Source organism: Arachis duranensis, chromosome 3 (genome assembly GCF_000817695.3).
Source record: "Arachis duranensis cultivar V14167 chromosome 3, aradu.V14167.gnm2.J7QH, whole genome shotgun sequence".
NCBI classification, from domain to species: Eukaryota; Viridiplantae; Streptophyta; class Magnoliopsida; order Fabales; family Fabaceae; genus Arachis; species Arachis duranensis.
In genome coordinates this window covers 94,178,784-94,187,431 of record NC_029774.3, presented here as the reverse complement: position 1 = coordinate 94,187,431, position 8,648 = coordinate 94,178,784, and the positions used below count along the sequence as shown (strand labels likewise).

General features: G+C 39.0%; 1 non-coding gene across 1 annotated transcript; it reads left to right on the top strand.

The window, feature by feature from the left end:
* The first annotated feature begins 4,738 nt into the window (after positions 1 to 4,738).
* Positions 4,739 to 4,846, top strand: LOC127746363 (small nucleolar RNA R71). Its single transcript, XR_008007982.1, has one exon. It is a non-coding gene; the product is annotated as a small nucleolar RNA R71 (small nucleolar RNA).
* The last annotated feature ends 3,802 nt before the right edge of the window (positions 4,847 to 8,648 follow it).

Below are 8,648 nucleotides of genomic sequence, written 5' to 3'. Positions count from 1 at the left end.
TGTTTTGGGCGTTCAACTCCGGATCATGACGTTTTTCTGGCGTTTAACTCCAGACAGCAGCGTGTACTTGGCGTTCAACGCCAAGTTACGTCGTCACTTTCCGAATAAAGTATGGACTATTATATATTGCTGGAAAGCTCTGGATGTCTACGTTCCAACGCCGTTAAGAGCGCGCCATTTGGAGTTTTGTAGCTCCAGAAAATCCATTTCGAGTGCAGGAAGGTCAGATTCCAACAGCATCAGCAGTCCTTTTGTCAGCCTTTTTCAGAGTTTTGCTCAAGTCGCTCAATTTCAGCCAGAATTTACCTGAAATCACAGAAAAACACACAAACTCATAGTAAAGTCCAGAAATGTGAATTTAACATAAAAACTAATAAAAACATCCCTAAAAGTAGCTCAAACTTACTAAAAACTATATAAAAACAATGCCAAAAAGCGTATAAATTATCCGCTCATCAGTGTTTTTCACTGCTTTTTCTTGCTTCAAGAATCAATTTTATGATTTTTCAGATTATCAATAATATTTCTCTTTTTTTCATTATTCTTTCAAGAGACAACAATTTTAACATCCATAAACTTCACTATAAAAAATATGCACTGTTCAATCATTCATTCAGAAAACAAAAAGTATTGCCACCACATCAAAATAATTAAACTAATTTCAAGATAGAATTTGAAATTCATATACTTCTTGTTCTTTTGCAAATAGAAATATTTTTCTTTTAAGAAAGGTGAAGAATTCATGGAACATTCATAGCCTTAAGACATAGACACTAGACACTAATGATCATATAACAAACATAAAGCATAAAAACCGAAAAATAGAAAAATAAAACAAGGAAATTAAACAACGGGTCCACCTTAGTGACGGCGGCTAGTTCTTCCTCTTGAAGATCCTATAGAGTGCTTAAGCTCCTCAATATCTCTTCCTTGCCTTTGTTTTTCCTCCCTCATGGCTCTTTGGTCCTCTCTAATTTCATGGAGGATAATGGAGTGCTCTTGGTGTTCCATCCTTAGTTGCTTCATATTGGAACTCAAATCTCCTAAAGAGGTGTTGAGTTGCTCCCAATAGTTGTGTGGAGGAAAATGCATCCCTTGAGGCATCTCAGGGATTTCTTGATAAGGGACTTCCTCATGCTCTTGTTGAGGTCCATGAGTGGGCTCTCTTGTTTGCTCCATCTTCTTTTTAGTGATGGGCTTGTCCTCTTCAATGATGATGTCTTCCTCTATGACAATTCCGGCTGAATTGCATAGGTGACAGATGAGATGAGGGAAAGCTAACCTTGCCAAAGTGGAGGGTTTGTCAGCCACCTTGTATAGTTCTAGAGGTATGATCTCATGAACTTCTACTTCCTCTCCAATCATGATACTACGGATCATGATAGCCCGATCCACAATTACTTCAGACTGGTTGCTAGTAGGAATAATATAGCATTGGATGAACTCTAACCATCCTCTAGCCATGGGTTTAAGGTCAAGCCTTCTCAGTTGAACCGGCTTACCTTTGGAGTCTCTCTTCCATTGGGCTTCTTCCACACAGATATCCATGAGGACTTGGTCCAACCTTTGATCAAAGTTGGCCCTTCTTGTGAAAGGATGAAGATCTCCTTGCATCATTGGCAAGTTGAATGCCAACCTCACGGTTTCCAGATTGAAATCCAAGTATTTCCTCCGAACCACTGTGAGCCAATTCTTTGGATTTGGGTTCACACTTTGATCATGGTTCTTAGTGATCTATGCATTAGCATAGAACTCTTGAACAATCAAGATTCTGACTTGTTGGATGGGGTTGGTGAGAACTTCCAATCCTCTTCTTTGAATCTCTCGTCGGATCTCCAGATATTCGCTCTTTTTGAGCTTGAAGGGGACTTCTGGGATCACCTTTTTCTTGGCCATAACTTTATAGAAGTGATCTTGATGGACCTTTGAGATGAATCTCTCCATCTCTCATGACTCGGAGGTGGAAGCAATTGCCTTTCCTTTTCTCTTTCTAGAGGTTTCTCCGGTCTTAAGTGCCATTAATGGTTATGGAAAAACAAAAAGCAACATTTTTTCCCACGCCAAAATTAAAAGGTTTGCTCGTCCTCGAGCAAAAAAAGAAAGAAAGGAGGAGGAGAAGCATAATTAGAGGAGATGGAGGTGGGTGAAGGGTTCGGCCAAGGGGGTAGGAAGTGTTGGTTATGTGTGAAAATGAAGGAGTGAAGGGGGTATTTATAGGGTAAGGGAGAGAAGAAATCCTTGTGAGAGGGGGTGGGTTTGGGAGGGAAATGGTTTTGAATTTGAATGGTGAGGTAGGTGGGGTTTATTTTGGGAAATAGTGGATGGATATGAGTGGTGGAGAGATTATGGGGAAGAGGGTAGGATTTGATAGGTGAATGGTGTTTGGAGGAAAGTGTTATGGAAAGGTGTGAAGAGGAGAGAGAGTGAGTTGGGGTAGGTGGGGATCCTGTGGGGTCCACAGATCCTGAGGTGTCAAGGATTTCTCATCCCTGCACCTTTCTGGCACATAAACGCCCTCTGTGTGCCATTTCTGGCATTTAACGCCAACTCTGGTCAAGGATTTCTCATCCCTGAACCTTTCTGGCATTTAAATGCCCACTGTGTGCCATTTCTAGTGTTAAATACCAGGCTGATCGCCATTTCTAGCGTTAAACGCCAGTCTGGCTGCCAATTCTGGTGTTTAACGCCCAGAATGCTGCCAGACTGGCCGTTAAACGCCCATTCTGCTACCCTTACTGGCATTTAACGCCAGCCAGATACCAGACACCCTTTTCTGGCGTTAAACGCCAGTCTCTGTGCCATTTCTGGCCTTTAACACCCAGAATGCTGCCAGACTGGGCGTTAAATGCCGATTTTGCTATCCTTACTGGCGTTTAAACGGCAGTAAGCCCGTCCTCCAGGGTGTGCTGTTTTTGATGCTGTTTTTGATTCCACTTTAATTCTGTAGCTATTTTTGTGACTTCACATGATCATCAACCTAAAGAAGACATAGAATAACACTAGAAAATAAAAAATGAGAAATTAATTAATATAGGTAAATAAGATTGGGTTGCCTCCCAATAAGCGCTTCTTTAATGTTAATAGCTTGACAGTGAGCTCTTATAGAGCTTCACAGATGCTCAGAGTATGATTGTGGTATCCCAACACCAAACTTAGAAGTTGAGTGTGGGGGCTCTGTCTGACTCTGTATTGAGAGAAGCTTTTCATGCTTCTTCTCCATGTTTACAGAAGAAGATCCTTGAGTCTTAAACACAAGGTAGTCCTCATTCAATTAAAGAACTAACTCTTCTCTGTCCACATCAATCACAGCCCTTGCTGTGGCTAGGAAGGGTCTTCCAAGGATGATGGATTCATCCTCATCCTTCCAAGTGTCTAGGATTATGAAGTCAGCAGGGATGTAAAGGCCTTCAACCTTCACTAAGACATCCTCTACAAGTTCATAAGCCTATTTCATTGATTTGTCTGCCATCTCTAGTGAGATTATTGCAACTTATACCTCAAAGATCCATAGTTTTTCCATCACAGATTGTGGCATGAGGTTGATACCTGACCCCAGGTCACACAGAGCCTTCTTAAAGGTCATGGTGCCTATGGTGCAAGGTATTAAGAAAATTTCGGGATCCGGTTTCTTTTGAGGTAATGTTTGTTGAATCCAGGTATTCAGTTCGTTGATGAGCAATGGAGGTTCATCCTCCCGAGTCTCATTACCAAATAACTTGGCATTCAGCTTCATGATTGCTCCTAGATACTGAGTAACTTGCTCTTCAATAGTGTCTTCGTCCTCTTCAGAGGAAGAATACTCATCAGAGTTCATAAATGGCAAAAGTAAGTTCAGTGGAATTTCTACGGTTTCTGTATGAGCCTCATATTCCTTTGGTTCCTCAATAGGGAACTCCTTATTGGTCAGTGGACGTCCCTTGAGGTCTTTCTCACTGGGAATCACTGCCTTTTCACTCTCTTCATGTTCGGCCATTTTGGTTATAGTTATGGCCTTGCACTTTCTTTTGGGATTCTCTTCTGTATTGCTTGGGAGAGTACTAGGAGGAGTTTTAGTAACTCTTTTACTCAGTTGACCCACTTGTGCTTCCAAATTTCTGATGGAGGACCTTGTTTCATTCATGAAACTGAGAGTGGCCTTAGATAGATCAGAGACTATGTTTGCTAAGCCAGCGGGGCTCTGCTCAGAATTCTCTGTCTGTTGCTGAGAAGATGATGGAAAAGGCTTGCTATTGCCAAACTTATTTCTCTGACCATTATTATTATTGAAGCCTTGTTGAGGCTTCTATTGATCCTTCCATGAGAATTTTGGATGATTCCTTCATGAATGATTATAGGTGTTTCCATAGGATTCTCCCATGCAATTCACCTCTTCCATTACAGGATTCTCAGGGTCATAAGCTTCTCCTTCAGAGGAGGCTTCTTTAGCACTGCAGGATGTAGCTTGCAATCCAGTCAGATTCTGAGAAATTATATTGACTTGCTGAGTCAATATTTTGTTTCAAGCCAATATGGCATTCAGAGTATCAATCTCAAGAACTCCTTTCTTCTGAGTCATCCCATTATTCACAGGATTTCTTTCAGAAGTGTACATGAACTGGTTATTTGCAACCATTTCAATGATTTCGTGGGCTTTTGCATGGGTTTTCAGATGAAGAGATCCACCAGCATAATGGTCTAATGACGTCTTGGACAATTCAGACAGACCATCATAGAATATACATATGATGCTCCATTCTGGAAGCATGTCAGAAGGACACCTTTTAGTTAATTGCTTGTATCTTTCCAAAGCTTCATAGAGGGATTCACCTTCCTTCTGCTTGAAAGTTTGGACTTCCACTCTAAGCTTGCTCATCTTTTGAGGTGGAAAGAATTTGGTCAAGAAAGCGTTGATCAATTTGTCCCAAGAGTTCAGGCTTTCTCTAGGTTGTGAGTCCAATCATATCCTAGCTCTGTTTCTTACAGCAAAAGGGAAAAGCATAAGTCTGTAGACCTCGGGATCAACCCCATTGGTCTTAACAGTATCACAGATTTGTAAGAATTCAGCTAAGAACTGATGAGGATCTTTCGATGGAAGTCCATGAAACTTACAATTCTGCTGCATTAGAGAAAATAATTAAGGCTTAAGCTCAAAGTTGTTTTCTCCAATGGCAGAAATTGAGATGCTTCTTCCATAGAAGTTGGAAGTTGGTGCAGTATAGTCACCAAGCATCTTCCTTGCATCTCTAGCATTGTTGTTAGGTTCGGCTGCCATGTCTACTTCTTTTTCAAAATTTTCTGTAAGGTCCTCTCTGGAGTGTTGTGTTTTAGCTTCTCTTAGCTTCTTCTTCAGAGCCCTTTCAAGTTCAGGATCAGCTTCAAAAAGAATGTTTTTATTCATGTTTCTGCTCATATGAAAAAGAAGAAAACAAAAGGGAGTAGTGGAATCCTCTATGTCACAGTATAGAGATTCCTTGATGTGTCAGAAGAAATGAAGAATAGAGGAATGAGGTAGAGAGAGAATAAGAAGAATTCAAACACAGAAGGAGAGAGAGGGTTCGTATTATAAGTAGAAGAGAAGTGTTAGCAAATAAATAGAAAGAGATGAGAGAGACAGAGTATTTGAAAATTTAAACTAAAATAATTAGTTAATTAAAAAGATTTTTGAAAAAGTGGTTAGTGATTTTCGAAAATTGGAAGTAGAAAAGTGGTTAGGTGGTTTTGAAAAAGATAAGAAATAGTAATTAGTTGAAAAAGATTTGAAAATAATTTTGAAAAGATGAGAAGTTAGAAAAATATTTTGAAATCAAAATTTTTAAAAAAAAAAAAGAAAAAAAAGATATGATTGAAAAAGATATGATTGAAGAAGATATGATTTGAAAAGATATGATTGAAAAAGAAATAAAAAAGATTTGATTTTTAAAATTGATGACTTGACTAATAAGAAACTAAAAGATATGATTGTAGAATTTAAAGATTGATCCTTTCTTAACAAGAAAGTAATAAACTTGAAATTTTTGAATCAAAACATTAATTGTTAGCAAGGATTTTTTTGAAAATTTGATATGAAAAAGATAAGATTTTAAAATTATGAATTAAAACATGAAAATTTGAAAGAATTTGAATTGGAAAAGAAATTACCTCCCTAGTGTCATCTTGGCGTTAAACTCAAAGAAATTACCTCTCTTGTGTCATCCTGGCGTTAAACGCCTAGAATGCTATCCATTCTGGCGTTTAACACCCACTTGGCTGCCTCTTTGGGCGTTTAACGCCCAGCCAGATACCCTGCCTGGCGTTAAACGCCAGAAATCCTTCTTTACTAGACGTTTTTTTAAACGCCCAAAATGCTGCTATTTCTGGCGTTAAACGCACAGAATGATAGCCATTCTAGCGTTTAACGGCCAAAGTGCCTCTTTACTGGCGTTTTAACACCAGTGAGCTCTTTTCCTTGTGATCCTCTGGTTTATGTTCTAATCCTTCATTTCTCTGTATTATTTACTTGAAAAGATATATATTTTTTATTTTTTTGAAATCTTTTTATAAGGAGAGAGAAAAACAACAAAATGAATCACAACAAAAAAACTTAAGATCAAAACTAATAATGCACGCAGGAACACTTTGAATGTCAAGATGAACATCAAGAGCACTTTGAAGATCATGATGAACATCAAGAACATATTTTTGAAAATTTTTAAGAAGAGAATGACATGCAAGACACCAAACTTAAAATTTGACACTAGACTCAAACAAGAAACACAAAAATTTTTTTTTGGTTTTTATGGTTTTATTAAATTTTTTTGTATTTTTTAAAAATAAAAATAAAAATAAAAAGCTCAAACATAAAATAAAATTACCCAACTAAGCAACAAGATGAACCACCAGTTGTCCAAACTCGAACAATCCCCGGTAAAGGCGCCAAAAACTTGGTGCACGAAATTGTGGTCACACTTTTCACAACTCTGCACAACTAACCAGCAAGTGCACTGGGTCGTCTAAGTAATAAAACCTTACGCAAGTAAAAGTGGATCCTACAGAGATTGTTGGCTTGAAGTAAGCTATGATCATCTTGTAAATCTCAGTCAGGTAGATTCAAATGGTTATGAGGTACTGATAATTAAAAGGTAAATAAAACGGAAAATAACAAAGAGATACTTATGTAATTCATTGGTGGGAATTTCGGATAAGTGTTTGGAAATGCTTTGTTGCTTCTGAACCTTTGCTTTCCTATTGTCTTCATCCAATCATGCGTCTTCCCTTCCATGGCAAGTTGTATGATCCTCTCAGTGAAAATGGTCTGACTATGGTTTCTGTACGGCTAATCAACTGTCGGATTTCTCGTCTCGGATGAAAAATACCAAGCACAGCTACCGCATGGCTAATCATCTGTTGGTTCCCACTTGTGTCAGAATAGGATCTCTCTATCCTTTTGCACACTGTTACTGTGCCCAACAGTTGTGAGTTTGAAGCTCGTCACAGTCATCCCGTCCCAAATCCTACTCGGAATACCACAATTGTGAGTTTGAAGCTCGTCACAGTCATCCCGTCCCAAACGCCAGAAACACGTCACAAACCAGAGTTGAACGTCAGAAACACGTTACAACTTGGCGTTCAACTCCAATAAAAGCCTCTGCACGTGTAACATTCAAGCTCAGCCCAAGCACACACCAAGTGGGCCCCGGAAGTGGATTTCTGCATCAATTACTTACTTCTGTAAACCCTAAGTAGCTAGTTTATTATAAATAGGATATTTTACTATTGTATTTTCATCCTGGATGGTCTTTTTGATCCTGTGATCATGTTTGGGGGCTGGCCATTCGGCCATGCCTGGACCTTTCACTTATGTATTTTCAACGGTGGAGTTTCTACACACCATAGATTAAGGGTGTGGAGCTCTACTGTACCTCAAGTTTTAATGCAATTACTACTATTTTCTATCCAATTCGATTTATTCCTGTTCTAAGATATTCGTTGCACTTCAACTTGTTGAATGTGATGATCCGTGACACTCATCATCATTCTCACCTATGAACACGCGTGACTGACAACCACTTCCATTCTACCTTAGGCCGGGCGCATATCTCTTGGATTCCTTAATCAGAATCTTCGTGGTATAAGCTAGAATTGATGGCAGAATTCATGGGAATCCGGAAAGTCTAACCTTGTCTGTGGTATTCCGAGTAGGATTCCGGGATTGAATGACTGTGACAAGTGGTGGACGAAATTGTGATCACTATTCTTTGATTTGTATTCATTGTAAAATTATGGAATTTAGAAATTGGCACGAGTGGACACAACTCCGTTCAACTAACCAGCAAGTGTACTGGGTCGTCCAAGTAATAAACCTTACGTGAGTAAGGGTCGATCCCACAGAGATTGTTGGTATGAAGCAAGCTATGGTCACCTTGTAAATCTCAGTTAAGCAGATTAAATTTGTTTATGGTTTCGAAAATTAATAATAAAAAGAAGAAATAATAAAAGGGATAGAATACTTATGCAGATTCATTGGTGGGAATTTCAGATAAGCGAATGGAGATACTGTGTGCTCAAGGACGCCTGCTATTCTCCTGCTTCAACTCAATCCTTCTTACTCCTTTCCATGGCAAGCTGTATGTAGGGCATCACCGTTGTCAATGGCTACATCCCATCCTCTCAGTGAAAAAGGTCCAAATGCT